The 27,045-nt window shown below is 41.0% G+C and overlaps 45 non-coding genes across 45 annotated transcripts; all 45 read left to right on the plus strand.

Annotated features, from left to right (window-relative positions):
• Window positions 1–80: 80 nt before the first annotated feature.
• Window positions 81–152, plus strand: TRNAE-CUC (transfer RNA glutamic acid (anticodon CUC)). The gene has a single exon. It is a non-coding gene; the product is annotated as a tRNA-Glu (tRNA).
• Window positions 153–234: 82 nt separating this feature from the next.
• Window positions 235–306, plus strand: TRNAE-CUC (transfer RNA glutamic acid (anticodon CUC)). Its single transcript has one exon. It is a non-coding gene; the product is annotated as a tRNA-Glu (tRNA).
• Window positions 307–542: 236 nt separating this feature from the next.
• Window positions 543–614, plus strand: TRNAE-CUC (transfer RNA glutamic acid (anticodon CUC)). Its single transcript has one exon. It is a non-coding gene; the product is annotated as a tRNA-Glu (tRNA).
• Window positions 615–840: 226 nt separating this feature from the next.
• Window positions 841–912, plus strand: TRNAE-CUC (transfer RNA glutamic acid (anticodon CUC)). Its single transcript has one exon. It is a non-coding gene; the product is annotated as a tRNA-Glu (tRNA).
• Window positions 913–994: 82 nt separating this feature from the next.
• TRNAE-CUC (transfer RNA glutamic acid (anticodon CUC)) lies at window positions 995–1,066 on the plus strand. The gene has a single exon. It is a non-coding gene; the product is annotated as a tRNA-Glu (tRNA).
• Window positions 1,067–2,396: 1,330 nt separating this feature from the next.
• TRNAE-CUC (transfer RNA glutamic acid (anticodon CUC)) lies at window positions 2,397–2,468 on the plus strand. Its single transcript has one exon. It is a non-coding gene; the product is annotated as a tRNA-Glu (tRNA).
• A 1,017-nt stretch (window positions 2,469–3,485) lies between these two features.
• TRNAE-CUC (transfer RNA glutamic acid (anticodon CUC)) lies at window positions 3,486–3,557 on the plus strand. Its single transcript has one exon. It is a non-coding gene; the product is annotated as a tRNA-Glu (tRNA).
• A 2,558-nt stretch (window positions 3,558–6,115) lies between these two features.
• Window positions 6,116–6,187, plus strand: TRNAE-CUC (transfer RNA glutamic acid (anticodon CUC)). The gene has a single exon. It is a non-coding gene; the product is annotated as a tRNA-Glu (tRNA).
• Window positions 6,188–6,269: 82 nt separating this feature from the next.
• Window positions 6,270–6,341, plus strand: TRNAE-CUC (transfer RNA glutamic acid (anticodon CUC)). The gene has a single exon. It is a non-coding gene; the product is annotated as a tRNA-Glu (tRNA).
• Window positions 6,342–6,423: 82 nt separating this feature from the next.
• On the plus strand, window positions 6,424–6,495 carry TRNAE-CUC (transfer RNA glutamic acid (anticodon CUC)). The gene has a single exon. It is a non-coding gene; the product is annotated as a tRNA-Glu (tRNA).
• Window positions 6,496–6,731: 236 nt separating this feature from the next.
• TRNAE-CUC (transfer RNA glutamic acid (anticodon CUC)) lies at window positions 6,732–6,803 on the plus strand. Its single transcript has one exon. It is a non-coding gene; the product is annotated as a tRNA-Glu (tRNA).
• A 236-nt stretch (window positions 6,804–7,039) lies between these two features.
• On the plus strand, window positions 7,040–7,111 carry TRNAE-CUC (transfer RNA glutamic acid (anticodon CUC)). The gene has a single exon. It is a non-coding gene; the product is annotated as a tRNA-Glu (tRNA).
• A 398-nt stretch (window positions 7,112–7,509) lies between these two features.
• TRNAE-CUC (transfer RNA glutamic acid (anticodon CUC)) lies at window positions 7,510–7,581 on the plus strand. The gene has a single exon. It is a non-coding gene; the product is annotated as a tRNA-Glu (tRNA).
• Window positions 7,582–9,218: 1,637 nt separating this feature from the next.
• Window positions 9,219–9,290, plus strand: TRNAE-CUC (transfer RNA glutamic acid (anticodon CUC)). The gene has a single exon. It is a non-coding gene; the product is annotated as a tRNA-Glu (tRNA).
• Window positions 9,291–9,684: 394 nt separating this feature from the next.
• Window positions 9,685–9,756, plus strand: TRNAE-CUC (transfer RNA glutamic acid (anticodon CUC)). The gene has a single exon. It is a non-coding gene; the product is annotated as a tRNA-Glu (tRNA).
• An 82-nt stretch (window positions 9,757–9,838) lies between these two features.
• Window positions 9,839–9,910, plus strand: TRNAE-CUC (transfer RNA glutamic acid (anticodon CUC)). The gene has a single exon. It is a non-coding gene; the product is annotated as a tRNA-Glu (tRNA).
• Window positions 9,911–10,300: 390 nt separating this feature from the next.
• TRNAE-CUC (transfer RNA glutamic acid (anticodon CUC)) lies at window positions 10,301–10,372 on the plus strand. The gene has a single exon. It is a non-coding gene; the product is annotated as a tRNA-Glu (tRNA).
• Window positions 10,373–10,454: 82 nt separating this feature from the next.
• Window positions 10,455–10,526, plus strand: TRNAE-CUC (transfer RNA glutamic acid (anticodon CUC)). Its single transcript has one exon. It is a non-coding gene; the product is annotated as a tRNA-Glu (tRNA).
• Window positions 10,527–10,608: 82 nt separating this feature from the next.
• TRNAE-CUC (transfer RNA glutamic acid (anticodon CUC)) lies at window positions 10,609–10,680 on the plus strand. The gene has a single exon. It is a non-coding gene; the product is annotated as a tRNA-Glu (tRNA).
• Window positions 10,681–11,864: 1,184 nt separating this feature from the next.
• Window positions 11,865–11,936, plus strand: TRNAE-CUC (transfer RNA glutamic acid (anticodon CUC)). Its single transcript has one exon. It is a non-coding gene; the product is annotated as a tRNA-Glu (tRNA).
• A 236-nt stretch (window positions 11,937–12,172) lies between these two features.
• Window positions 12,173–12,244, plus strand: TRNAE-CUC (transfer RNA glutamic acid (anticodon CUC)). Its single transcript has one exon. It is a non-coding gene; the product is annotated as a tRNA-Glu (tRNA).
• A 240-nt stretch (window positions 12,245–12,484) lies between these two features.
• On the plus strand, window positions 12,485–12,556 carry TRNAE-CUC (transfer RNA glutamic acid (anticodon CUC)). Its single transcript has one exon. It is a non-coding gene; the product is annotated as a tRNA-Glu (tRNA).
• Window positions 12,557–13,573: 1,017 nt separating this feature from the next.
• Window positions 13,574–13,645, plus strand: TRNAE-CUC (transfer RNA glutamic acid (anticodon CUC)). The gene has a single exon. It is a non-coding gene; the product is annotated as a tRNA-Glu (tRNA).
• A 2,418-nt stretch (window positions 13,646–16,063) lies between these two features.
• On the plus strand, window positions 16,064–16,135 carry TRNAE-CUC (transfer RNA glutamic acid (anticodon CUC)). The gene has a single exon. It is a non-coding gene; the product is annotated as a tRNA-Glu (tRNA).
• Window positions 16,136–17,620: 1,485 nt separating this feature from the next.
• On the plus strand, window positions 17,621–17,692 carry TRNAE-CUC (transfer RNA glutamic acid (anticodon CUC)). The gene has a single exon. It is a non-coding gene; the product is annotated as a tRNA-Glu (tRNA).
• A 236-nt stretch (window positions 17,693–17,928) lies between these two features.
• Window positions 17,929–18,000, plus strand: TRNAE-CUC (transfer RNA glutamic acid (anticodon CUC)). The gene has a single exon. It is a non-coding gene; the product is annotated as a tRNA-Glu (tRNA).
• Window positions 18,001–18,240: 240 nt separating this feature from the next.
• On the plus strand, window positions 18,241–18,312 carry TRNAE-CUC (transfer RNA glutamic acid (anticodon CUC)). Its single transcript has one exon. It is a non-coding gene; the product is annotated as a tRNA-Glu (tRNA).
• A 390-nt stretch (window positions 18,313–18,702) lies between these two features.
• TRNAE-CUC (transfer RNA glutamic acid (anticodon CUC)) lies at window positions 18,703–18,774 on the plus strand. Its single transcript has one exon. It is a non-coding gene; the product is annotated as a tRNA-Glu (tRNA).
• Window positions 18,775–18,856: 82 nt separating this feature from the next.
• On the plus strand, window positions 18,857–18,928 carry TRNAE-CUC (transfer RNA glutamic acid (anticodon CUC)). Its single transcript has one exon. It is a non-coding gene; the product is annotated as a tRNA-Glu (tRNA).
• A 1,175-nt stretch (window positions 18,929–20,103) lies between these two features.
• TRNAE-CUC (transfer RNA glutamic acid (anticodon CUC)) lies at window positions 20,104–20,175 on the plus strand. The gene has a single exon. It is a non-coding gene; the product is annotated as a tRNA-Glu (tRNA).
• An 82-nt stretch (window positions 20,176–20,257) lies between these two features.
• TRNAE-CUC (transfer RNA glutamic acid (anticodon CUC)) lies at window positions 20,258–20,329 on the plus strand. Its single transcript has one exon. It is a non-coding gene; the product is annotated as a tRNA-Glu (tRNA).
• An 82-nt stretch (window positions 20,330–20,411) lies between these two features.
• Window positions 20,412–20,483, plus strand: TRNAE-CUC (transfer RNA glutamic acid (anticodon CUC)). The gene has a single exon. It is a non-coding gene; the product is annotated as a tRNA-Glu (tRNA).
• An 81-nt stretch (window positions 20,484–20,564) lies between these two features.
• TRNAE-CUC (transfer RNA glutamic acid (anticodon CUC)) lies at window positions 20,565–20,636 on the plus strand. The gene has a single exon. It is a non-coding gene; the product is annotated as a tRNA-Glu (tRNA).
• A 240-nt stretch (window positions 20,637–20,876) lies between these two features.
• Window positions 20,877–20,948, plus strand: TRNAE-CUC (transfer RNA glutamic acid (anticodon CUC)). The gene has a single exon. It is a non-coding gene; the product is annotated as a tRNA-Glu (tRNA).
• A 701-nt stretch (window positions 20,949–21,649) lies between these two features.
• Window positions 21,650–21,721, plus strand: TRNAE-CUC (transfer RNA glutamic acid (anticodon CUC)). The gene has a single exon. It is a non-coding gene; the product is annotated as a tRNA-Glu (tRNA).
• Window positions 21,722–21,803: 82 nt separating this feature from the next.
• TRNAE-CUC (transfer RNA glutamic acid (anticodon CUC)) lies at window positions 21,804–21,875 on the plus strand. The gene has a single exon. It is a non-coding gene; the product is annotated as a tRNA-Glu (tRNA).
• Window positions 21,876–21,956: 81 nt separating this feature from the next.
• TRNAE-CUC (transfer RNA glutamic acid (anticodon CUC)) lies at window positions 21,957–22,028 on the plus strand. Its single transcript has one exon. It is a non-coding gene; the product is annotated as a tRNA-Glu (tRNA).
• Window positions 22,029–22,110: 82 nt separating this feature from the next.
• Window positions 22,111–22,182, plus strand: TRNAE-CUC (transfer RNA glutamic acid (anticodon CUC)). The gene has a single exon. It is a non-coding gene; the product is annotated as a tRNA-Glu (tRNA).
• Window positions 22,183–22,264: 82 nt separating this feature from the next.
• TRNAE-CUC (transfer RNA glutamic acid (anticodon CUC)) lies at window positions 22,265–22,336 on the plus strand. The gene has a single exon. It is a non-coding gene; the product is annotated as a tRNA-Glu (tRNA).
• Window positions 22,337–22,418: 82 nt separating this feature from the next.
• On the plus strand, window positions 22,419–22,490 carry TRNAE-CUC (transfer RNA glutamic acid (anticodon CUC)). Its single transcript has one exon. It is a non-coding gene; the product is annotated as a tRNA-Glu (tRNA).
• Window positions 22,491–23,038: 548 nt separating this feature from the next.
• Window positions 23,039–23,110, plus strand: TRNAE-CUC (transfer RNA glutamic acid (anticodon CUC)). Its single transcript has one exon. It is a non-coding gene; the product is annotated as a tRNA-Glu (tRNA).
• An 82-nt stretch (window positions 23,111–23,192) lies between these two features.
• On the plus strand, window positions 23,193–23,264 carry TRNAE-CUC (transfer RNA glutamic acid (anticodon CUC)). Its single transcript has one exon. It is a non-coding gene; the product is annotated as a tRNA-Glu (tRNA).
• Window positions 23,265–23,345: 81 nt separating this feature from the next.
• TRNAE-CUC (transfer RNA glutamic acid (anticodon CUC)) lies at window positions 23,346–23,417 on the plus strand. Its single transcript has one exon. It is a non-coding gene; the product is annotated as a tRNA-Glu (tRNA).
• Window positions 23,418–23,499: 82 nt separating this feature from the next.
• TRNAE-CUC (transfer RNA glutamic acid (anticodon CUC)) lies at window positions 23,500–23,571 on the plus strand. The gene has a single exon. It is a non-coding gene; the product is annotated as a tRNA-Glu (tRNA).
• A 3,360-nt stretch (window positions 23,572–26,931) lies between these two features.
• On the plus strand, window positions 26,932–27,003 carry TRNAE-CUC (transfer RNA glutamic acid (anticodon CUC)). The gene has a single exon. It is a non-coding gene; the product is annotated as a tRNA-Glu (tRNA).
• The last annotated feature ends 42 nt before the right edge of the window (window positions 27,004–27,045 follow it).

Raw genomic sequence — 27,045 nt, forward strand, 5'->3', positions numbered from 1 at the left:
TTTCCATTTCAGTTCAATCCACTTCCTATTATTTCAACAAAGGATGCAAGGATTTCATTGTTTATTTAAAACTTGCATCGTCCGGTGTCGTCTAGTGGTTAGGATATCTGACTCTCACTCAGAAGGCCAGGGTTCAAACCCCGGTATCGGAATGTTTCCATTTCAGTTCAATCCACTTCCTATTATTTCAACAAAGAAAGCAAGGATTTCATTAGTTATTTAAACTATGCATCGTCCGGTGTCGTCTAGTGGTTAGGATATCTGACTCTCACTCAGAAGGCCCGGGTTCAAACCCCTGTATCGGAAAGTTTCCATTTCAGTTCAATCCACTTCCTATTATTTCAACAAAGAAAGCAAGGATTTCATTGTTTATTTATACTATGCATCGTCCGGTGTCGTCTTGTGGTTAGGATATCTGACTCTCACTCAGAAGGCCCGGGTTCAAACCCCTGTATCGGAAAGTTTCCATTTCAGTTCAATCCACTTCCTATTATTTCAACAAAGAAAGCAAGGATTTCATTGTTTATTTAAGCTATGCATCGTCCGGTGTCGTCTAGTGGTTAGGATATCTGACTCTCACTCAGAAGGCCCGGGTTCAAACCCCTGTATCGGAATGTTTCCATTTCAGTTCAATCCACTTCCTATTATTTCAACAAAGAATGCAAGGATTTCATTGTTTATTTAAACCTGGTGTCGTCTACTGGTTAGGATATCTGACTCTCACTCAGAAGGCCCGGGTTCAAACCCCGGCATCGGAATGTTTCCATTTTAGTTCAATCCACTTCCTATTATTTCAACAAAGAAAGCAAGGATTTCATTGTTTATTTAAACCTTGCATCGTCCGGTGTCGTCTAGTGGTTAGGATATCTGACTCTCACTCAGAAGGCCCGGGTTCAAACGCCGGCATCGGAATGTTTCCATTTTAGTTCAATCCACTTCCTATTATTTCAACAAAGAAAGCAAGGATTTCATTAGTTATTTGAAATATGCATCGTCCGGTGTCGTCTAGTGGTTAGGATATCTGACTCTCACTCAGAAGGCCCGGGTTCAAACCCCGGCATCGGAATGTCTCCATTTTAGTTCAATCCACTTCCTATTATTTCAACAAGGAAAGCAAGGATTTCATAAGTTATTTAAACTATGCATCGTCCGGTTTCGTCTAGTGGTTAGGATATCTGACTCTCACTCAGAAGGCCCGTGTTCAAACCCCTGTATCGGAATGTTTCCATTTCAGTTCAATCCACTTCCTATTATTTCAACAAAGAAAGCAAAGATTTCATTAGTTATTTAAACTATGCATCGTCTGGTGTCGTCTAGTGGTAAGGATATCTGATCGAATCTCACTCAGAAGGCCCGGGTTCAAACCCCGGCATCGGAATGTTTCCATTTTACTTCAATCCACTTCCTATTATTTCAACAAAGAAAGCAAGGATTTCATTAGTTATATAAACTATGCATCGTCCGGTGTCGTCTAGTGGTTAGGATATATGATCGAAGCTCACTCAGAAGGCCCGGGTTCAAACTCCGGCATCGGAATGTTTCCATTTTACTTCAATCCACTTCCTATTATTTCAACAAAGAAAGCAAGGATTTCATTGTTTATTTAAACTATGCATCGTCCGGAGTCGTCTAGTGGTTAGGATATCTGACTCTCAGTCAGAAGGCCCGGGTTCAAACCCCTGTATCGGAATGTTTCCATTTCAGTTCAATCCACTTCCTATTATTTCAACAAAGAAAGCAAGGATTTCATTGTTTATTTAAACTATGCATCGTCCGGAGTCGTCTAGTGGTTAGGATATCTGACTCTCAGTCAGAAGGCCCGGGTTCAAACCCCTGTATCGGAATGTTTCCATTTCAGTTCAATCCACTTCCTATTATTTCAACAAAGAAAGCAAGGATTTCATTAGTTATTTAAACTATGCATCGTCCGGTTTCGTCTAGTGGTTAGGATATCTGACTCTCACTCAGAAGGCCCGGGTTCTAACCCCGGCATCGGAATGTTTCCATTTTACTTCAATCCACTTCCTATTATTTCAACAAAGAAAGCAAAGATTTCATTAGTTATTTAAACTATGCATCGTCTGGTGTCGTCTAGTGGTAAGGATATCTGATCGAATCTCACTCAGAAGGCCCGGGTTCAAACCCCGGCATCGGAATGTTTCCATTTTACTTCAATCCACTTCCTATTATTTCAACAAAGAAAGCAAGGATTTCATTAGTTATTTAAACTATGCATCGTCCGGTGTCGTCTAGTGGTTAGGATATCTAATTGAATCTCACTCAGAAGGCCCGGGTTCAAACTCCGGCATCGGAATGTTTCCATTTTACTTCAATCCACTTCCTATTATTTCAACTAAGAAAGCAAGGATTTCATTGTTTATTTAAACCTTGCTTCGTCCGGTGTCGTCTAGTGGTTAGGATATCTGACTCTCACTCAGAAGGCCCGGGTTCAAACCCCGGCATCGGAATGTTTCCATTTTACTTCAATCCACTTCCTATTATTTCAACAAAGAAAGCAAAGATTTCATTAGTTATTTAAACTATGCATCGTCCGGTGTCGTCTAGTGGTAAGGATATCTGATCGAATCTCACTCAGAAGGCCCGGGTTCAAACCCCGGCATCGGAATGTTTCCATTTTACTTCAATCCACTTCCTATTATTTCAACAAAGAAAGCAAGGATTTCATTAGTTATTTAAACTATGCATCGTCCGGTGTCGTCTAGTGGTTAGGATATCTAATTGAATCTCACTCAGAAGGCCCGGGTTCAAACTCCGGCATCGGAATGTTTCCATTTTAGTTCAATCCACTTCCTATTATTTCAACAAAGAAAGCAAGGATTTCATTAGTTATTTACACTATGCATCGTCTGGTTTCGTCTAGTGGTTAGGATATCTGACTCTCACTCAGAAGGCCCGGGTTAAACTCCGGCATCGGAATGTTTCCATTTTAGTTCAATCCACTTCCTATTATTTCAACAAAGAAAGCAAGGATTTCATTAGTTATTTACACTATGCATCGTCCGGTTTCGTCAAGTGTTTAGGATATCTAACTCTCACTCAGAAGGCCCGGTTTCAAACCCCAGCATCGGAATGTTTCCTTTTTACTTCAATCCACTTCCTATTATTTCAACAAAGAAAGCAAGGATTTCATTAGTTATTTAAACTATGCATCGTCCGGTGTCGTCTAGTGGTTAGGATATCTGATCGAATCTCACACAGAAGGCCCGGGTTCAAAATCCGGCTTCGGAATGTTTCCATTTTAGTTTAATCCACTTCCTATTATTTCAACAAAGAATGCAAGGATTTCATTGTTTATTTAAACTATGCATCGTCCGGAGTCGTCTAGTGGTTAGGATATCTGACTCTCACTCAGAAGGCCCGGGTTCAAACCCCTGTATCGGAATGTTTCCATTTCAGTTCAATCCATTTCCTATTATTTCAACAAAGAATGCAAGGATTTCATTGTTTATTTAAACCTTGCATCGTCCGGTGTCGTCTAGTGGTTAGGATATCAGACTCTCACTCAGAAGGCCCGGGTTCAAACCCCGGCATCGGAATGTTTCCATTTTAGTTCATTCCACTTCCTATTATTTCAACAAAGAAAGCAAGGATTTCATTAGTTATTTAAACTATGCATCGTCTGGTGTCGTCTAGTGGTTAGGATATCTGATCGAATCTCACTCAGAAGGCCCGGGTTCAAACTCCGGCATCGGAATGTTTCCATTTTACTTCAATCCACTTCCTATTATTTCAACAAAGAAAGCAAGGATTTCATTGTTTATTTAAACCTTGCTTCGTCCGGTGTCGTCTAGTGGTTAGGATATCTGACTCTCACTCAGAAGGCCCGGGTTCAAACCCTTTATCGGTATTTTTCCATTTTACTTCAATCCACTTCCTATTATTTCAACAAAGAAAGCAAAGATTTCATTAGTTATTTAAACTATGCATCGTCCGGTGTCGTCTAGTGGTTAGGATATCTGATCGAATCTCACTCAGAAGGCCCGGGTTCAAACCCCGGCATCGGAATGTTTCCATTTTACTTCAATCCACTTCCTATTATTTCAACAAAGAAAGCAAGGATTTCATTGTTTATTTAAACCTTGCTTCGTCCGGTGTCGTCTAGTGGTTAGGATATCTGACTCTCACTCAGAAGGCCCGGGTTCAAACCCTTTATCGGTATTTTTCCATTTTACTTCAATCCACTTCCTATTATTTCAACAAAGAAAGCAAGGATTTCATTAGTTATTTAAACTATGCATCGTCCGGTGTCGTCTAGTGGTTAGGATATCTAATTGAATCTCACTCAGAAGGCCCGGGTTCAAACTCCGGCATCGGAATGTTTCCATTTTAGTTCAATCCACTTCCTATTATTTCAACAAAGAAAGCAAGGATTTCATTAGTTATTTACACTATGCATCGTCTGGTTTCGTCTAGTGGTTAGGATATCTGACTCTCACTCAGAAGGCCCGGGTTAAACTCCGGCATCGGAATGTTTCCATTTTAGTTCAATCCACTTCCTATTATTCCAACAAAGAAAGCAAGGATTTCATTAGTTATTTACACTATGCATCGTCCGGTTTCGTCTAGTGGTTAGGATATCTGACTCTCACTCAGAAGGCCCGGGTTCAAACCCCTGTATCGGAATGTTTCCATTTCAGTTCAATCCACTTCCTATTATTTCAACAAAGAAAGCAAGGATTTCATTGTTTATTTAAACCTTGCATCGTCCGGTGTCGTCTAGTAGTTAGGATATCTGACTCTCACTCAGAAGGCCCGGGTTAAACTCCGGCATCGGAATGTTTCCATTTTAGTTCAATCCACTTCCTATTATTTCAACAAAGAAAGCAAGGATTTCATTAGTTATTTAAACTATGCATTGTCCGGTGTCGTCTAGTGGTTAGGATATCTGATCGAATCTCACTCAGAAGGCCCGGGTTCAAACTCCGGCATCGGAATGTTTCCATTTTACTTCAATTCACTTCCTATTATTTCAACAAAGAAAGCAAGGATTTCATTGTTTATTTAAACCTTGCATCGTCCGGTGTCGTCTAGTGGTTAGGATATATGATCGAATCTCACTCAGAAGGCCCGGGTTCAAGTCCCGGCATCGGAATGTTTCCATTTTACTTCAATCCACTTCCTATTATTTCAACAAAGAAAGCAAGGATTTCATTGTTTATTTAAACCTTGCTTCGTCCGGTGTCGTCTAGTGGTTAGGATATCTGACTCTCACTCAGAAGGCCCGGGTTCAAACCCTTTATCGGTATTTTTCCATTTTACTTCAATCCACTTCCTATTATTTCAACAAAGAAAGCAAGGATTTCATTAGTTATTTAAACTATGCATCGTCCGGTGTCGTCTAGTGGTTAGGATATCTAATTGAATCTCACTCAGAAGGCCCGGGTTCAAACTCCGGCATCGGAATGTTTCCATTTTAGTTCAATCCACTTCCTATTATTTCAACAAAGAAAGCAAGGATTTCATTAGTTATTTACACTATGCATCGTCTGGTTTCGTCTAGTGGTTAGGATATCTGACTCTCACTCAGAAGGCCCGGGTTAAACTCCGGCATCGGAATGTTTCCATTTTAGTTCAATCCACTTCCTATTATTTCAACAAAGAAAGCAAGGATTTCATTAGTTATTTACACTATGCATCGTCCGGTTTCGTCTAGTGGTTAGGATATCTGATCGAATCTCACTCAGAAGGCCCGGGTTCAAACTCCGGCATCGGAATGTTTCCATTTTACTTCAATTCACTTCCTATTATTTCAACAAAGAAAGCAAGGATTTCATTAGTTATTTAAACTATGCATCGTCCGGTGTCGTCTAGTGGTTAGGATATCTGACTCTCACTCAGAAGACCCGGGTTCAAACCCCTGTATCGGAATGTTTCCATTTCAGTTCAATCCACTTCCTATTATTTCAACGAGGAATGCAAGGATTTCATTAGTTATTTACACTATGCATCGTCTGGTTTCGTCTAGTGGTTAGGATATCTGACTCTCACTCAGAAGGCCCGGGTTCAAACCCCTGTATCGGAATGTTTCCATTTCAGTTCAATCCACTTCCTATTATTTCAACAAAGAATGCAAGGATTTCATTGTTTATTTAAACCTGGTGTCGTCTAGTGGTTAGGATATCTGACTCTCACTCAGAAGGCCCGGGTTCAAACCCCGGCATCGGAATGTTTCCATTTTAGTTCAATCCACTTCCTATTATTTCAACAAAGAAAGCAAGGATTTCATTGTTTATTTAAACCTTGCATCGTCCGGTGTCGTCTAGTGGTTAGGATATCTGACTCTCACTCAGAAGGCCCGGGTTCAAACGCCGGCATCGGAATGTTTCCATTTTAGTTCAATCCACTTCCTATTATTTCAACAAAGAAAGCAAGGATTTCATTAGTTATTTAAACTATGCATCGTCCGGTGTCGTCTAGTGGTTAGGATATCTGACTCTCACTCAGAAGGCCCGGGTTCAAACCCCTGTATCGGAATGTTTCCATTTCAGTTCAATCCACTTCCTATTATTTCAACGAAGAATGCAAGGATTTCATTAGTTATTTACACTATGCATCGTCTGGTTTCGTCTAGTGGTTAGGATATCTGACTCTCACTCAGAAGGCCCGGGTTCAAACCCCTGTATCGGAATGTTTCCATTTCAGTTCAATCCACTTCCTATTATTTCAACAAAGAAAGCAAGGTTTTCATAAGTTATTTAAACTATGCATCGTCCGGTGTCGTCTAGTGGTTAGGATATCTGACTCTCACTCAGAAGGCCCGGTTTCAAACCCCGGCATCGGAATGTCTCCATTTTAGTTCAATCCACTTCCTATTATTTCAACAAGGAAAGCAAGGATTTCATAAGTTATTTAAACTATGCATCGTCCGGTGTCGTCTAGTGGTTAGGATATCTGACTCTCACTCAGAAGGCCCGTGTTCAAACCCCTGTATCGGAATGTTTCCATTTCAGTTCAATCCACTTCCTATTATTTCAACAAAGAATGCAAAGATTTCATTGTTTATTTAAACCTTGCATCGTCCGGTGTCGTCTAGTGGATAGGATATCTGACTCTCACTCAGAACGCCCGGGTTCAAACCCCGGCATCGGAATGTCTCCATTTTAGTTCAATCCACTTCCTATTATTTCAACGACGAAAGCAAGGATTTCAATAGTTATTTGAACTATGCATCGTCCGGTGTCGTCTAGTGGTTAGGATACCTGATCGAATCTCACTCAGAAGGCCCGAGTTCAAACTCCGGGATCGGAATGTTTCCATTTTACTTCAATCCACTTCCTATTATTTCAACAAAGAAAGCAAGGATTTCATTGTTTATTTAAACTATGCATCGTCCGGTGTCGTCTAGTGGTTAGGATATCTGATCGAATCTCACTCAGAAGGCCCGGGTTCAAACTCCGGCATCGGAATGTTTCCATTTTACATCAATCCACTTCCTATTATTTCAACAAAGAAAGCAAGGATTTCATTAGTTATTTAACCTATGCATCGTCCAGTGTCGTCTAGTGGTTAGGATATCTGACTCTCACTCAGAAGGCCCGGGTTCAAACCCCGGCATCGGAATGTTTCCATTTTACTTCAATCCACTTCCTATTATTTCAACAAAGAAAGCAAGGATTTCATTAGTTATATAAACTATGCATCGTCCGGTGTCGTCTAGTGGTTAGGATATATGATCGAAGCTCACTCAGAAGGCCCGGGTTCAAACTCCGGCATCGGAATTTTTCCATTTTACTTCAATCCACTTCCTATTATTTCAACAAAGAAAGCAAGGATTTCATTGTTTATTTAAACTATGCATCGTCCGGAGTCGTCTAGTGGTTAGGATATCTGACTCTCAGTCAGAAGGCCCGGGTTCAAATCCCTGTATCGGAATGTTTCCATTTCAGTTCAATCCACTTCCTATTATTTCAACAAAGAAAGCAAGGATTTCATTGTTTATTTAAACTATGCATCGTCCGGAGTCGTCTAGTGGTTAGGATATCTGACTCTCAGTCAGAAGGCCCGGGTTCAAACCCCTGTATCGGAATGTTTCCATTTCAGTTCAATCCACTTCCTATTATTTCAACAAAGAAAGCAAGGATTTCATTAGTTATTTAAACTATGCATCGTCCGGTTTCGTCTAGTGGTTAGGATATCTGACTCTCACTCAGAAGGCCCGGGTTCTAACCCCGGCATCGGAATGTTTCCATTTTACTTCAATCCACTTCCTATTATTTCAACAAAGAAAGCAAAGATTTCATTAGTTATTTAAACTATGCATCGTCTGGTGTCGTCTAGTGGTAAGGATATCTGATCGAATCTCACTCAGAAGGCCCGGGTTCAAACCCCGGCATCGGAATGTTTCCATTTTACTTCAATCCACTTCCTATTATTTCAACAAAGAAAGCAAGGATTTCATTAGTTATTTAAACTATGCATCGTCCGGTGTCGTCTAGTGGTTAGGATATCTAATTGAATCTCACTCAGAAGGCCCGGGTTCAAACTCCGGCATCGGAATGTTTCCATTTTAGTTCAATCCACTTCCTATTATTTCAACAAAGAAAGCAAGGATTTCATTAGTTATTTACACTATGCATCGTCTGGTTTCGTCTAGTGGTTAGGATATCTGACTCTCACTCAGAAGGCCCGGGTTAAACTCCGGCATCGGAATGTTTCCATTTTAGTTCAATCCACTTCCTATTATTTCAACAAAGAAAGCAAGGATTTCATTAGTTATTTACACTATGCATCGTCCGGTTTCGTCAAGTGTTTAGGATATCTGACTCTCACTCAGAAGGCCCGTGTTCAAACCCCGGCATCGGAATGTTTCCATTTTATTTCAATCCACTTCCTATTATTTCAACAAAGAAAGCAAGGATTTCATTACTTATTTACTAAATGCAACGTCCGGTTTCGTCTAGTGAATAGGATATCTAACTCTCACTCAGAAGGCCCGGGTTCAAACCCCGGCATCGGAATGTTTCCATTTTACTTCAATCCACTTTCTATTATTTCAACAAAGAAAGCAAGGATTTTATTAGTTATTTAAACTATGCATCGTCCGGTGTCGTCTAGTGGTTAGGATATCTAATTGAATCTCACTCAGAAGGCCCGGGTTCAAACTCCGGCATCGGAATGTTTCCATTTTACTTCAATCCACTTCCTATTATTTCAACAAAATAAGCAAGGATTTCATTGTTTATTTAAACTGTGCATCGTCCGGTGTCGTCTAGTGGTTAGGATATCTGACTCTCACTCAGAAGACCCGGGTTCAAACCCCGGCATCGGAATGTTTCCATTTTAGTTCAATCCACTTCCTATTATTTCAACAAAGAAAGCAAGGATTTCATTAGTTATTTACAATATACATCGTCCGGTTTCGTCTAGTGAATAGGATATCTAACTCTCACTCAGAAGGCCCGGGTTCAAACCCCAGCATCGGAATGTTTCCTTTTTACTTCAATCCACTTCCTATTATTTCAACAAAGAAAGCAAGGATTTCATTAGTTATTTAAACTATGCATCGTCCGGTGTCGTCTAGTGGTTAGGATATCTGATCGAATCTCACACAGAAGGCCCGGGTTCAAACTCCGGCTTCGGAATATTTCCATTTTAGTTTAATCCACTTCCTATTATTTCAACAAAGAATGCAAGGATTTCATTGTTTATTTAAACCTTGCATCGTCCGGTGTCGTCTAGTGGTTAGGATATCTGACTCTCACTCAGAAGGCCCGGGTTCAAATCCCGGTATCGGAATGTTTCCATTTCAGTTCAATCCACTTCCTATTATTTCAACAAAGAATGCAAGGATTTCATTGTTTATTTAAACCTTGCATCGTCCGGTGTCGTCTAGTGGTTAGGATATCTGACTCTCACTCAGAAGGCCCGGGTTCAAACCCCGGCATCGGAATGTTGCCATTTTAGTTCAATCCACTTCCTATTATTTCAACAAAGAAAGCAAGGATTTCATAAGTTATTTAAACTATGCATCCTCCGGTGTCTTCTAGTGGTTAGGATATCTGACTCTCACTCAGAAGGCCCGGGTTCAAACCCCTGTATCGGAATGTTTCCATTTCAGTTCAATCCACTTCCTATTATTTCAACAAAGAATGCAAGGATTTCATTAGATATTTAAACTATGCATCGTCCGGTGTCGTCTAGTGGTTAGGATATAGGACTCTTACTCAGAAGGCCCGGGTTCAAACCCCGGCATCGGAATGTCTCCATTTTAGTTCAATCCACTTCCTATTATTTCAACAAAGAAAGCAAGGATTTCATAAGTTATTTAAACTAAGCATCGTCCGGTGTCGTCTAGTGGTTAGGATATCTGACTCTCACTCAGAAGGCCCGGGTTCAAACCCCTGTATCGGAATGTTTCCATTTCAGTTCAATCAACTTCCTATTATTTCAACAAAGAATGCAAGGATTTCATTGTTTATTTAAACATTGCATCGTCCGGTGTCGTCTAGTGGATAGGATATCTGACTCTCACTCAGAAGGCCCGGGTTCAAACCCCGGCATCGGAATGTCTCCATTTTACTTCAATCCACTTCCTATTATTTCAACAAAGAAAGCAAGGATTTCATTAGTTATTTAAACTATGCATCGTCCGGTGTCGTCTAGTGGTAAGGATATCTGACTCTCACTCAGAAGGCCCGGGTTCAAACCCCGGCATCGGAATGTTTCCATTTTACTTCAATCCACTTCCTATTATTTCAACAAAGAAAGCAAGGATTTCATTAGTTATTTAAACTATGCATCGTCCGGTGTCGTCTAGTGGTCAGGATAGCTGATCGAATCGCACTCAGAAGTCCCGGGTTCAAACTCCGGCATCGGAATGTTTCCATTTTACTTCAATCCACTTCCTATTATTTCAACAAAGAAAGCAAGGATTTCATTGTTTATTTAAACCTTGCATCGTCCGGTGTCGTCTAGTGGTTAGGATATATGATCGAATCTCACTCAGAAGGCCCGGGTTCAAACCCCGGCATCGGAATGTTTCCATTATACTTCAATCCACTTCCTATTATTTCAACAAAGAAAGCAAGGATTTCATTAGTTATTTAAACTATGCATCGTCCGGTGTCGTCTAGTGGTTAGGATATCTGATCGAATCTCACTCAGAAGGCCCGGGTTCAAACTCCGGCATCGGAATGTTTCCATTTCAGTTCAATCCACTTCCTATTATTTCAACAAAGAATGCAAGGATTTCATTGTTTATTTAAACCTTGCATCGTCCGGTGTCGTCTAGTGGATAGGATATCTGACTCTCACTCAGAAAGCCCGGGTTCAAACCCCGGCATCAGAATGTTTCCATTTTACTTCAATCCACTTCCTATTATTTCAACAAAGAAAGCAAGGATTTCATTAGTTATTTAAACTATGCATCGTCCGGTGTCGTCTAGTGGTCAGGATAGCTGATCGAATCGCACTCAGAAGTCCCGGGTTCAAACTCCGGCATCGGAATGTTTCCATTTTACTTCAATCCACTTCCTATTATTTCAACAAAGAAAATAAGGATTTCATTGTTTATTTAAACCTTGCATCGTCCGGTGTCGTCTAGTGGTTAGGATATATGATCGAATCTCACTCAGAAGGCCCGGGTTCAAACCCCGGCATCGGAATGTTTCCATTATACTTCAATCCACTTCCTATTATTTCAACAAAGAAAGCAAGGATTTCATTAGTTATTTAAACTATGCATCGTCCGGTGTCGTCTAGTGGTTAGGATATCTGATCGAATCTCACTCAGAAGGCCCGAGTTCAAACTCCGGGATCGGAATGTTTCCATTTTACTTCAATCCACTTCCTATTATTTCAACAAAGAAAGCAAGGATTTCATTGTTTATTTAAACTATGCATCGTCCGGTGTCGTCTAGTGGTTAGGATATCTGACTCTCACTCAGAAGGCCCGGGTTCAAACCCCTGTATCGGAATGTTTCCATTTCAGTTCAATCCACTTCCTATTAGTTAAACAAAGTATGCAAGGATTTCATTGTTTATTTAGACCTTGCATCGTCCGGTGTCGTCTAGTGGTTAGGATATCTGACTCTCAGTCAGAAGGCCCGGGTTCAAACCCCTGTATCGGAATGTTTACATTTCAGTTAAATCCACTTCCTATTATTTCAACAAAGAATGCAAGGATTTCATTGTTTATTTAAACCTTGCATCGTCCGGTGTCGTCTAGTGGTTAGGATATCAGACTCTCACTCAGAAGGCCCGGGTTCAAACCCCGGCATCGGAATGTTTCCATTTTAGTTCATTCCACTTCCTATTATTTCAACAAAGAAAGCAAGGATTTCATTAGATATTTAAACTATGCATCGTCCTGTGTCGTCTAGTGGTTAGGATATCTGATCGAATCTCACTCAGAAGGCCCGGGTTCAAACTCCGGCATCGGAATGTTTCCATTTTACTTCAATCCACTTCCTATTATTTCAACTAAGAAAGCAAGGATTTCATTGTTTATTTAAACCTTGCTTCGTCCGGTGTCGTCTAGTGGTTAGGATATCTGACTCTCACTCAGAAGGCCCGGGTTCAAACCCCGGCATCGGAATGTTTCCATTTTACTTCAATCCACTTCCTATTATTTCAACAAAGAAAGCAAAGATTTCATTAGTTATTTAAACTATGCATCGTCCGGTGTCGTCTAGTGGTAAGGATATCTGATCGAATCTCACTCAGAAGGCCCGGGTTCAAACCCCGGCATCGGAATGTTTCCATTTTACTTCAATCCACTTCCTATTATTTCAACAAAGAAAGCAAGGATTTCATTAGTTATTTAAACTATGCATCGTCCGGTGTCGTCTAGTGGTTAGGATATCTAATTGAATCTCACTCAGAAGGCCCGGGTTCAAACTCCGGCATCGGAATGTTTCCATTTTAGTTCAATCCACTTCCTATTATTTCAACAAAGAAAGCAAGGATTTCATTAGTTATTTACACTATGCATCGTCTGGTTTCGTCTAGTGGTTAGGATATCTGACTCTCACTCAGAAGGCCCGGGTTAAACTCCGGCATCGGAATGTTTCCATTTTAGTTCAATCCACTTCCTATTATTTCAACAAAGAAAGCAAGGATTTCATTAGTTATTTACACTATGCATCGTCCGGTTTCGTCAAGTGTTTAGGATATCTAACTCTCACTCAGAAGGCCCGGTTTCAAACCCCAGCATCGGAATGTTTCCTTTTTACTTCAATCCACTTCCTATTATTTCAACAAAGAAAGCAAGGATTTCATTAGTTATTTAAACTATGCATCGTCCGGTGTCGTCTAGTGGTTAGGATATCTGATCGAATCTCACACAGAAGGCCCGGGTTCAAAATCCGGCTTCGGAATGTTTCCATTTTAGTTTAATCCACTTCCTATTATTTCAACAAAGAATGCAAGGATTTCATTGTTTATTTAAACTATGCATCGTCCGGAGTCGTCTAGTGGTTAGGATATCTGACTCTCACTCAGAAGGCCCGGGTTCAAACCCCTGTATCGGAATGTTTCCATTTCAGTTCAATCCATTTCCTATTATTTCAACAAAGAATGCAAGGATTTCATTGTTTATTTAAACCTTGCATCGTCCGGTGTCGTCTAGTGGTTAGGATATCAGACTCTCACTCAGAAGGCCCGGGTTCAAACCCCGGCATCGGAATGTTTCCATTTTAGTTCATTCCACTTCCTATTATTTCAACAAAGAAAGCAAGGATTTCATTAGTTATTTAAACTATGCATCGTCTGGTGTCGTCTAGTGGTTAGGATATCTGATCGAATCTCACTCAGAAGGCCCGGGTTCAAACTCCGGCATCGGAATGTTTCCATTTTACTTCAATCCACTTCCTATTATTTCAACAAAGAAAGCAAGGATTTCATTGTTTATTTAAACCTTGCTTCGTCCGGTGTCGTCTAGTGGTTAGGATATCTGACTCTCACTCAGAAGGCCCGGGTTCAAACCCTTTATCGGTATTTTTCCATTTTACTTCAATCCACTTCCTATTATTTCAACAAAGAAAGCAAAGATTTCATTAGTTATTTAAACTATGCATCGTCCGGTGTCGTCTAGTGGTTAGGATATCTGATCGAATCTCACTCAGAAGGCCCGGGTTCAAACCCCGGCATCGGAATGTTTCCATTTTACTTCAATCCACTTCCTATTATTTCAACAAAGAAAGCAAGGATTTCATTGTTTATTTAAACCTTGCTTCGTCCGGTGTCGTCTAGTGGTTAGGATATCTGACTCTCACTCAGAAGGCCCGGGTTCAAACCCTTTATCGGTATTTTTCCATTTTACTTCAATCCACTTCCTATTATTTCAACAAAGAAAGCAAGGATTTCATTAGTTATTTAAACTATGCATCGTCCGGTGTCGTCTAGTGGTTAGGATATCTAATTGAATCTCACTCAGAAGGCCCGGGTTCAAACTCCGGCATCGGAATGTTTCCATTTTAGTTCAATCCACTTCCTATTATTTCAACAAAGAAAGCAAGGATTTCATTAGTTATTTACACTATGCATCGTCTGGTTTCGTCTAGTGGTTAGGATATCTGACTCTCACTCAGAAGGCCCGGGTTAAACTCCGGCATCGGAATGTTTCCATTTTAGTTCAATCCACTTCCTATTATTCCAACAAAGAAAGCAAGGATTTCATTAGTTATTTACACTATGCATCGTCCGGTTTCGTCTAGTGGTTAGGATATCTGACTCTCACTCAGAAGGCCCGGGTTCAAACCCCTGTATCGGAATGTTTCCATTTCAGTTCAATCCACTTCCTATTATTTCAACAAAGAAAGCAAGGATTTCATTGTTTATTTAAACCTTGCATCGTCCGGTGTCGTCTAGTAGTTAGGATATCTGACTCTCACTCAGAAGGCCCGGGTTAAACTCCGGCATCGGAATGTTTCCATTTTAGTTCAATCCACTTCCTATTATTTCAACAAAGAAAGCAAGGATTTCATTAGTTATTTAAACTATGCATTGTCCGGTGTCGTCTAGTGGTTAGGATATCTGATCGAATCTCACTCAGAAGGCCCGGGTTCAAACTCCGGCATCGGAATGTTTCCATTTTACTTCAATTCACTTCCTATTATTTCAACAAAGAAAGCAAGGATTTCATTGTTTATTTAAACCTTGCATCGTCCGGTGTCGTCTAGTGGTTAGGATATATGATCGAATCTCACTCAGAAGGCCCGGGTTCAAGTCCCGGCATCGGAATGTTTCCATTTTACTTCAATCCACTTCCTATTATTTCAACAAAGAAAGCAAGGATTTCATTGTTTATTTAAACCTTGCTTCGTCCGGTGTCGTCTAGTGGTTAGGATATCTGACTCTCACTCAGAAGGCCCGGGTTCAAACCCTTTATCGGTATTTTTCCATTTTACTTCAATCCACTTCCTATTATTTCAACAAAGAAAGCAAGGATTTCATTAGTTATTTAAACTATGCATCGTCCGGTGTCGTCTAGTGGTTAGGATATCTAATTGAATCTCACTCAGAAGGCCCGGGTTCAAACTCCGGCATCGGAATGTTTCCATTTTAGTTCAATCCACTTCCTATTATTTCAACAAAGAAAGCAAGGATTTCATTAGTTATTTACACTATGCATCGTCTGGTTTCGTCTAGTGGTTAGGATATCTGACTCTCACTCAGAAGGCCCGGGTTAAACTCCGGCATCGGAATGTTTCCATTTTAGTTCAATCCACTTCCTATTATTTCAACAAAGAAAGCAAGGATTTCATTAGTTATTTACACTATGCATCGTCCGGTTTCGTCTAGTGGTTAGGATATCTGATCGAATCTCACTCAGAAGGCCCGGGTTCAAACTCCGGCATCGGAATGTTTCCATTTTACTTCAATTCACTTCCTATTATTTCAACAAAGAAAGCAAGGATTTCATTGTTTATTTAAACCTTGCATCGTCTGGTGTCGTCTAGTGGTTAGGATATATGATCGAATCTCACTCAGAAGGCCCGGGTTCAAGTCCCGGCATCGGAATGTTTCCATTTTACTTCAATCCACTTCCTATTATTTCAACAAAGAAAGCAAGGATTTCATTAGTTATTTAAACTATGCATCGTCCGGTGTCGTCTAGTGGTTAGGATATCTGACTCTCACTCAGAAGGCCCGGGTTCAAACTCCGGCATCGGAATGTTTCCATTTTACTTCAATCCACTTCCTATTATTTCAACAAAGAAAGCAAGGATTTCATTGTTTATTTAAACTACGCATCGTCCGGAGTCGTCTAGTGGTTAGGATATCTGACTCTCAGTCAGAAGGCCCGGGTTCAAACCCCTGTATCGGAATGTTTCCATTTCAGTTCAATCCACTTCCTATTATTTCAACAAAGAAAGCAAGGATTTCATTGTTTATTTAAACCTTGCATCGTCCGGTGTCGTCTAGTAGTTAGGATATCTGACTCTCACTCAGAAGGCCCGGGTTAAACTCCGGCATCGGAATGTTTCCATTTTAGTTCAATCCACTTCCTATTATTTCAACAAAGAAAGCAAGGATTTCATTAGTTATTTAAACTATGCATTGTCCGGTGTCGTCTAGTGGTTAGGATATCTGATCGAATCGCACTCAGAAGGCCCGGGTTCAAACTCCGGCATCGGAATGTTTCCATTTTACTTCAATTCACTTCCTATTATTTCAACAAAGAAAGCAAGGATTTCATTGTTTATTTAAACCTTGCATCGTCCGGTGTCGTCTAGTGGTTAGGATATATGATCGAATCTCACTCAGAAGGCCCGGGTTCAAGTCCCGGCATCGGAATGTTTCCATTTTACTTCAATCCACTTCCTATTATTTCAACAAAGAAAGCAAGGATTTCATTGTTTATTTAAACCTTGCTTCGTCCGGTGTCGTCTAGTGGTTAGGATATCTGACTCTCACTCAGAAGGCCCGGGTTCAAACCCTTTATCGGTATTTTTCCATTTTACTTCAATCCACTTCCTATTATTTCAACAAAGAAAGCAAGGATTTCATTAGTTATTTAAACTATGCATCGTCCGGTGTCGGCTAGTGGTTAGGATATCTAATTGAATCTCACTCAGAAGGCCCGGGTTCAAACTCCGGCATCGGAATGTTTCCATTTTAGTTCAATCCACTTCCTATTATTTCAACAAAGAAAGCAAGGATTTCATTAGTTATTTACACTATGCATCGTCTGGTTTCGTCTAGTGGTTAGGATATCTGACTCTCACTCAGAAGGCCCGGGTTAAACTCCGGCATCGGAATGTTTCCATTTTAGTTCAATCCACTTCCTATTATTTCAACAAAGAAAGCAAGGATTTCATTAGTTATTTACACTATGCATCGTCCGGTTTCGTCTAGTGGTTAGGATATCTGATCGAATCTCACTCAGAAGGCCCGGGTTCAAACTCCGGCATCGGAATGTTTCCATTTTACTTCAATTCACTTCCTATTATTTCAACAAAGAAAGCAAGGATTTCATTGTTTATTTAAACCTTGCATCGTCTGGTGTCGTCTAGTGGTTAGGATATATGATCGAATCTCACTCAGAAGGCCCGGGTTCAAGTCCCGGCATCGGAATGTTTCCATTTTACTTCAATCCACTTCCTATTATTTCAACAAAGAAAGCAAGGATTTCATTAGTTATTTAAACTATGCATCGTCCGGTGTCGTCTAGTGGTTAGGATATCTGACTCTCACTCAGAAGGCCCGGGTTCAAACTCCGGCATCGGAATGTTTCCATTTTACTTCAATCCACTTCCTATTATTTCAACAAAGAAAGCAAGGATTTCATTGTTTATTTAAACTATGCATCGTCCGGAGTCGTCTAGTGGTTAGGATATCTGACTCTCAGTCAGAAGGCCCGGGTTCAAACCCCTGTATCGGAATGTTTCCATTTCAGTTCAATCCACTTCCTATTATTTCAACAAAGAAAGCAAGGATTTCATTGTTTATTTAAACCTTGCATCGTCCGGTGTCGTCTAGTAGTTAGGATATCTGACTCTCACTCAGAAGGCCCGGGTTCAAACCCCGGCATCGGAATGTTTCCATTTTACTTCAATTCACTTCCTATTATTTCAACAAAGAAAGCAAGGATTTCATTAGTTATTTAAACTAAGCATCGTCCGGTGTCGTCTAGTGGTTAGGATATCTGATCGAATCTCACTCAGAAGGCCCGGGTTCAAACTCCGGCATCGGAATGTTTCCATTTTACATCAATCCACTTCCTATTATTTCAACAAAGAAAGCAAGGATTTCATTAGTTATTTAACCTATGCATCGTCCAGTGTCGTCTAGTGGTTAGGATATCTGACTCTCACTCAGAAGGCCCGGGTTCAAACCCCGGCATCGGAATGTTTCCATTTTACTTCAATCCACTTCCTATTATTTCAACAAAGAAAGCAAGGATTTCATTGTTTATTTAAACCTTGCATCGTCCGGTGTCGTCTAGTAGTTAGGATATCTGACTCTCACTCAGAAGGCCCGGGTTCAAACTCCGGCATCGGAATGTTTCCATTTTACTTCAATCCACTTCCTATTATTTCAACAAAGAAAGCAAGGATTTCATTGTTTATTTAAACTATGCATCGTCCGGAGTCGTCTAGTGGTTAGGATATCTGACTCTCAGTCAGAAGGCCCGGGTTCAAACCCCTGTATCGGAATGTTTACATTTCAGTTAAATCCACTTCCTATTATTTCAACAAAGAATGCAAGGATTTCATTGTTTATTTAAACCTTGCATCGTCCGGTGTCGTCTAGTGGTTAGGATATCAGACTCTCACTCAGAAGGCCCGGGTTCAAACCCCGGCATCGGAATGTTTCCATTTTAGTTCATTCCACTTCCTATTATTTCAACAAAGAAAGCAAGGATTTCATTAGTTATTTAAACTATGCATCGTCCGGTGTCGTCTAGTGGTTAGGATATCTGACTCTCACTCAGAAGGCCCGGGTTCAAACCCCGGCATCGGAATGTTTCCATTTTAGTTCAATCCACTTCCTATTATTTCAACAAAGAAAGCAAGGATTTCATAAGTTATTTAAACTATGCATCGTCCGGTGTCTTCTAGTGGTTAGGATATCTGACTCTCACTCAGAAGGCCCGGGTTCAAACCCCTGTATCGGAATGTTTCCACTTCAGTTCAATCCACTTCCTATTATTTCAACAAAGAATGCAAGGATTTCAATAGTTATTTGAACTATGCATCGTCCGGTGTCGTCTAGTGGTTAGGATATCTGATCGAATCTCACTCAGAAGGCCCGGGTTCAAACTCCGGCATCGGAATGTTTCCATTTTACTTCAATCCACTTCCTATTATTTCAACAAAGAAAGCAAGGATTTCATTAGTTATTTAAATTATGCATCGTCCGGTGTCGTCTAGTGGTTAGGATATATGATCGAATCTCACTCAGAAGGCCCGGGTTCAAACCCCGGCATCGGAATGTTTCCATTTTAGTTCATTCCACTTCCTATTATTTCAACAAAGAAAGCAAGGATTTCATTAGTTATTTAAACTATGCATCGTCCGGTGTCGTCTAGTGGTTAGGATATCTGATCGAATCTCACTCAGAAGGCCCGGGTTCAAACTCCGGCATCGGAATGTTTCCATTTTAGTTCAATCCACTTCCTATTATTTCAACAAAGAAAGCAAGGATTTCATTAGTTATTTACAATATGCATCGTCCGGTTTCGTCTAGTGAATAGGATATCTAACTCTCACTCAGAAGGCCCGGGTTCAAACCCCAGCATCGGAATGTTTCCTTTTTACTTCAATCCACTTCCTATTATTTCAACAAAGAAAGCAAGGATTTCATTAGTTATTTAAACTATGCATCGTCCGGTGTCGTCTAGTGGTTAGGATATCTGATCGAATCTCACACAGAAGGCCCGGGTTCAAACTCCGGCTTCGGAATGTTTCCATTTTAGTTTAATCCACTTCCTATTATTTCAACAAAGAATGCAAGGATTTCATTGTTTATTTAAACCTTGCGTCGTCCGGTACGTCTAGTGGTTAGGATATCTGACTCTCACTCAGAAGGCCTGGGTTCAAACCCCGGCATCGGAATGTCTCCATTTTAGTTCAATCCACTTCCTATTATTTCAACAAAGAAAGCAAGGATTTCATAAGTTATTTAAACTATGCATCGTCCGGTGTCGTCTAGTGGTTAGGATATCTGACTCTCACTCAGAAGGCCCGGGTTCAAACCCCTGTATCGGAATGTTTCCATTTCAGTTCAATCCACTTCCTATTATTTCAACAAAGAAAGCAAGGATTTCATTGTTTATTTAAACCTTGCATCGTCCGGTGTCGTCTAGTGGTTAGGATATCTGACTCTCACTCAGAAGGCCCGGGTTCAAACCCCTGTATCGGAATGTTTCCATTTCAGTTCAATCCACTTCCTATTATTTCAACAAAGAATGCAAGGATTTCATTGTTTATTTAGACCTTGCATCGTCCGGTGTCGTCTAGTGGTTAGGATATCTGACTCTCACTCAGAAGGCCCGGGTTCATACCCCGGCATCGGAATGTTTCCATTTTAGTTCAATCCACTTCTTATTATTTCAACAAAGAAAGCAAGGATTTCATTAGTTATTATACTATGCATCGTCCGGTTTCGTCTAGTGGTTAGGATATCTGACTCTCACTCAGAAGGCCCGGGTTCAAACCCCGGCATCGGAATGTTTCCATTTTACTTCAATCCACTTCCTATTATTTCAACAAAGAAAGCAAGGATTTCATTAGTTATTTAAACCATGCATCGTCCGGTCTCGTCTGGTGGTTAGGATATCAGATCGAATCTCACTCAGAAGGCCCGGGTTCAAACTCCGGCATCGGAATGTTTCCATTTTATTTCAATCCACTTCCTATTATTTCAACGAAGAAAGCAAGGATTTCATTGTTTATTTAAACCTTGCATCGTCCGGTGTCGTCTAGTGGTTAGGATATCTGACTCTCACTCAGAAGGCCCGGGTTTAATCCCCGGCATCGGAATGTCTCCATTTTAGTTCAATCCACTTCCTATTATTTCAACAAAGAAAGCAAGTATTTCATAAGTTATTTAAAATATGCATCGTCCGGTGTCGTCTAGTGGTTAGGATATCTGACTCTCACTCAGAAGGCCCGGGTTAAACTCCGGCATCGGAATGTTTCCATTTTAGTTCAATCCACTTCCTATTATTTCAACAAAGAAAGCAAGGATTTCATTAGTTATTTACACTATGCATCGTCCGGTTTCGTCTAGTGGTTAGGATATCTGATCGAATCTCACTCAGAAGGCCCGGGTTCAAACTCCGGCATCGGAATGTTTCCATTTTAGTTCAATCCACTTCCTATTATTTCAACAAAGAAAGCAAGGATTTCATTGTTTACTTAAACTATGCATCGTCCGGAGTCGTCTTGTGTTTAGGATATCTGACTCTCAGTCAGAAGGCCCGGGTTCAAACCCCTGTATCGGAATGTTTCCATTTCAGTTCAATCCACTTCCTATTATTTCAACAAAGAAAGCAAGGATTTCATTAGTTATTTAAACTATGCATCGTCCGGTGTCGTCTAGTGGTTAGGTTATCTGACTCTCACTCAGAAGGACCAGGTTCAAACCCCTGTATCGGAATGTTTCCATTTCAGTTCAATCCACTTCTTATTATTTCAACAAAGAATGCAAGGATTTCATTGTTTATTTAAACTATGCATCGTCCGGTGTCGTCTAGTGGTTAGGATATCTGACTCTCACTCAGAAGGCCCGGGTTCAAACCCCTGTATCGGAATGTTTCCATTTCAGTTCAATCTACTTCCTATTATTTCAACAAAGAATGCAAGGATTTCATTGTTTATTTAAACCTTGCATCGTCCGGTGTCGTCTAGTGGTTAGGATATCTGACTCTCACTCAGAAGGCCCGGGTTCAAACCCCGGCATCGGAATGTTTCCATTTTAGTTCAATCCACTTCTTATTATTTCAACAAAGAAAGCAAGGATTTCTTTAGTTATTTACACTATGCTCGTCCGGTGTCGTCTAGTGGTTAGGATATCTGACTCTCACTCAGAAGGCCCGGGTTCAAACCCCGGCATCGGAATGTTTCCATTTTAATTCAATCCACTTCCTATTATTTCAACAAAGAAAGCCAGGATTTCATTGTTTATTTAAACTATGCATCGTCCGGTGTCGTCTAGTGGTTAGGATATCTGACTCTCACTCAGAAGGCCCGGGTTCAAACTCCGGCATCGGAATGTTTCCATTTTAGTTCAATCCACTTCCTATTATTTCAACAAAGAAAGCAAGGATTTCATTGTTTATTTAAACTATGCATCGTCCGGTGTCGCCTAGTGGTTAGGATATCTGACTCTCACTCAGAAGGCCCGGGTTCAAACCCCGGCATCGGAATGTTTCCATTTTACTTCAATCCACTTCCTGTTATTTCAACAAAGAAAGCAAGGATTTCATTGTTTATTTAAACCATGCATCGTCCGGTCTCGTCTAGTGGTTAGGATATCTGACTCTCACTCAGAAGGCCCGGGTTCAAACCCCGGCATCGGAATGTTTCCATTTTACTTCAATCCACTTCCTATTATTTCAACAAAGAAAGCAAGGATTTCATTAGTTATTTAAACTATGCATCGTCCGGTGTCGTCTAGTGGTTAGGATATCTGATCGAATCTCACTCAGAAGGCCCGGGTTCAAACTCCGGCATCGGAATGTTTCCATTTTAGTTCAATCCACTTCCTATTATTTCAACAAAGAAAGCAAGGATTTCATTGTTTATTTAAACTATGCATCGTCCGGAGTCGTCTAGTGGTTAGGATATCTGACTCTCAGTCAGAAGGCCCGGGTTCAAACCCCTGTATCGGAATGTTTCCATTTCAGTTCAATCCACTTCCTATTATTTCAACAAAGAAAGCAAGGATTTCATTAGTTATTTAAACTATGCATCGTCCGGTGTCGTCTAGTGGTTAGGTTATCTGACTCTCACTCAGAAGTACCAGGTTCAAACCCCTGTATCGGAATGTTTCCATTTCAGTTCAATCCACTTCTTATTATTTCAACAAAGAATGCAAGGATTTCATTGTTTATTTAAACTATGCATTGTCCGGTGTCGTCTAGTGGTTAGGATATCTGACTCTCACTCAGAAGGCCCGGGTTCAAACCCCTGTATCGGAATGTTTCCATTTCAGTTCAATCCACTTCCTATTATTTCAACAAAGAATGCAAGGATTTCATTGTTTATTTAAACCTTGCATCGTCCGGTGTCGTCTAGTGGTTAGGATATCTGACTCTCACTCAGAAGGCCCGGGTTCAAACCCCGGCATCGGAATGTTTCCATTTTAGTTCAATCCACTTCTTATTATTTCAACAAAGAAAGCAAGGATTTCATTAGTTATTTACACTATGCTCGTCCGGTGTCGTCTAGTGGTTAGGATATCTGACTCTCACTCAGAAGGCCCGGGTTCAAACCCCGGCATCGGAATGTTTCCATTTTAATTCAATCCACTTCCTATTATTTCAACAAAGAAAGCCAGGATTTCATTGTTTATTTAAACTATGCATCGTCCGGTGTCGTCTAGTGGTTAGGATATCTGACTCTCACTCAGAAGGCCCGGGTTCAAACTCCGGCATCGGAATGTTTCCATTTTAGTTCAATCCACTTCCTATTATTTCAACAAAGAAAGCAAGGATTTCATTGTTTATTTAAACTATGCATCGTCCGGTGTCGCCTAGTGGTTAGGATATCTGACTCTCACTCAGAAGGCCCGGGTTCAAACACCGGCATCGGAATGTTTCCATTTTAATTCAATCCACTTCCTATTATTTCAACAAAGAAAGCAAGGATTTCATTGTTTATTTAAACTATGCATCGTCCGGTGTCGTCTAGTGGTTAGGATATCTGACTCCTAAAAAAAAAAGATTCGCGTTTGGTTTTTTGGAGAGTGCGGTTCGTTTTTCTTTGCTCTCCTCGCCTGCTCGCTAAGCCTTAGTTTCGGTTATTTTTCTTACAATTTGTTTGCTTAATTTATAATTTACTAATCCGCGCAGTTTTTTTTTTCGGTTTCCTTGCCCTCCTGGGTTTTCGTCTGAAATCCAGGATGGATATTTTTAAACGCTCTAACTTTTTAACCTGCACTAAACAAGATATAACAGAAGATGATGTTATTACGGCGATCCACCTGGCTTTTGGGTTGGAGGCCATCTCGTCGGTTGTTCCAACTACAGGAGGTTTTTTTGTTACGTTCGTCACTGTCAAGGACGCCGAGGACTGCGTTTTGCAGGGAATTGATATTAATGAAGAAGTCTTTGCCGTGTCGAATGTTGCTGTTAAGGTAGTGGTAGCCTCTTTTTTTGGTTTACCGGAATTTGTTGCTGACGAGGCTTTGATGGAGAAATTGCGTAGTATGGGCTGTGATTTAAAGGGAGAGATAGTATGGGCGAAGAATAAGAAGAATATTTACACGGGAGTTCGACGTGTGAAGGTGGCGTTACCGGAAGGGGTTTCGTCACTTCCCTATCGCATTAAACTTAAGGACATGATGGGGGTGGTGTCCTTTTACGAAGTCCTGCATGATCGCCAAGGCCGGGTCTGTAACGGGTGTTTGGCTTCCGATCACATATACAAGGACTGTCCTAAGTTTGTTTGTTTCGGTTGCAAGCAACAGGGCCACACCGTTCGTAATTGTCCTCAGCGGGCTGGTAATGATAATTCCGCTGATAAGTCAGAGGGCGATGCGCCACAGGATACGGCTGACGTGGGTGTTAGTAAACCGGATGCTGCGATAATTAATCGTTCTTCTAAATTTAAACAGAGCGGTAGGCCTAACAGCAAGCGTCATCATTCAACGGACGACGGTGACGTCATTTCGTTTCCGTATCGCCGAAAGAGTTCCTCTATTCTTAAGTCCTCCCGCCTGACCGGTAAGCTTGCCTCTACGCCCAATTTGCCTCCTGGTGACGACTCTGACCCGATGGGGTCTGGAGGGCAGCAGTCTGATGGAGTTTTGGAAGATCACAAAATGGCATAATTAATATGGCGTTACGTTTTTTATCGCTAAATGTTAATGGATTGCGTGATAAGACGAAAATGGAACATGTAATAGCTTTTATAAAGGACTATGATCTCGTTTTTTTACAAGAAACCCACTGGCTCCCGGAACATGTAGCTATTTTTAAAACGTATTTTAGAGGTAAAGTTTTTATTGACCTGGATTTAAATAATGGAGGTTTTTGCGGTGTTGCAACTTTAATACGGCCAGGAATAGACGTCTTACCCCGCCGGGTGGTACATAAAAATACGGGGCGTTTTTTATTGACCTCATTAGAAATAGATGATACCTGTATCGACTATATTAATGTTTACGCTCCAAATGACGCAGCCTCCCGTTCGACATTTTTTAAAGAAATCGCCAATATTTGTAGTACGCTTCATCGGCCTTTTATTTTTGGCGATCTAAATGATGTCATGAACCCTTCAATGGACCGGCGCCCGGCAAATTTTCGCCGGGACCCGCATTATTCGTTACCAACCATGTCTGGCGAACTTTCATTGGTCGATGTTTGGCGTCACTACCATCCTTCGCAATTTGAATATTCGCGGGCTGGATTTGTTTTTGGGCGATATTTATTCTCCCGAATAGACTACTTTTTCGTTCGGCGGCCCGAACTAGCTCTTTTATCTCGTTGCACTTACATGGTTTCTCCTTTTTCTGATCATAAAGCCCTCATAGTGCAAATTGATCTGTCTGGTTCTCCGATAGGGCCGGGAACTTGGGCTTTTAATTCCTCTTTGTTGGAGAATGATAACTTTCTCACTGGTTGTACTCGTATAGTGGAACGAAGCCAAACCTCACTTGCCTACAGGGAAGATATTTTTCGGTGGTATGAAGATTTGAAAATATCTTTGCGTGATTACGCTATTTTTTACTCCAAACATTTGGCCTCGCAGCGTCGCGCGCATAAAACCAAATTGCAAATAGAGATTAATGCTTACCTTGCTCGTCGGAATTTGTCAGTTGATGAAGAAACCAAACTTATTGCTTTGACGGAATCCCTTTCTCAAGTTACCGCCCATAAGTTCGTTGGTGCCGCAGTTCGTGCGAAAGCCCAGCACCTTTTAGCCGACGAAAAACCTACTGCTTTTTTTCTGCGCCTCGAAAATTTTCTGCAGAGGAAAAAAATGATTCAGTCGCTTACATTGTCCAGTGGCGAGATCACCCGCGACGGTACCACTATTCGTCAGAATATTTTTGAATACTATGCGAGGCTCTATGCTAAGGCACCGGTAGATCCCGAAGCTGGCGGGATTTTTTCTTCCTTGGTACAGGGAAGAGTATCAGAGGACAAACGGCGGAGCCTGGACAATACCATTGTCTGGTCGGAGATTGTTACGGCCTTAAAATCAATGAAGCGGGGGAAAAGCCCTGGCCGTGATGGCTTCACAGTCGAGTTTTGGTCATTTCTCTTGCCTTTAGTCAAGGAAGGTTTTCTTCGGGTTTTGGCCACGATTGCTCGGGATGGTGTACTGCCCCGTACAATGACTGAGGGTCTGATTTTGCTTGTCCCGAAGTCCGGCGATCTCACTTTTTTGGCGTCTTGGCGTCCTATATCGCTGCTCAATGTAGACTATAAAATACTCGCGAAGGTCTTTGCTAATAGGCTGGCACCGCTTTTGCCGGATATAATTTCTCCATGCCAGACAGGAGCGGTGAGAGGCCGGGACATATCGCATATCTGACTCTCACTCAGAAGGCCCGGGTTCAAACCCCGGCATCGGAATGTTTCCATTTTAATTCAATCCACTTCCTATTATTTCAACAAGGATTTTATTGTTTATAGAACCCTTGCATCGTCCGGTGTCATCTAGTGGTTAGGATATCTGACTCTCGTTCAGAAGCCCCGGGTTCAAACCCAGGCATCGGAATGTTTCCATTTTAATTCAATCCACTTCCTATTATTTCAACAAGGATTTTATTGTTTATATAAACCTTGCATCGTCCGGTGTCGTCTAGTGGTTAGGATATCTGACTCTCACTCAGAAGGCCCGGGTTCAAACCCCGGCATCGGAATGTTTCCATTTCAGTTCAATCCACTTCCTATTATTTCAACAA

This window comes from Leiobunum rupestre, chromosome 1 (genome assembly GCF_980474605.1).
Source record: "Leiobunum rupestre chromosome 1, qqLeiRupe1.1.hap1, whole genome shotgun sequence".
Classification (NCBI taxonomy): domain Eukaryota; kingdom Metazoa; phylum Arthropoda; class Arachnida; order Opiliones; family Sclerosomatidae; genus Leiobunum; species Leiobunum rupestre.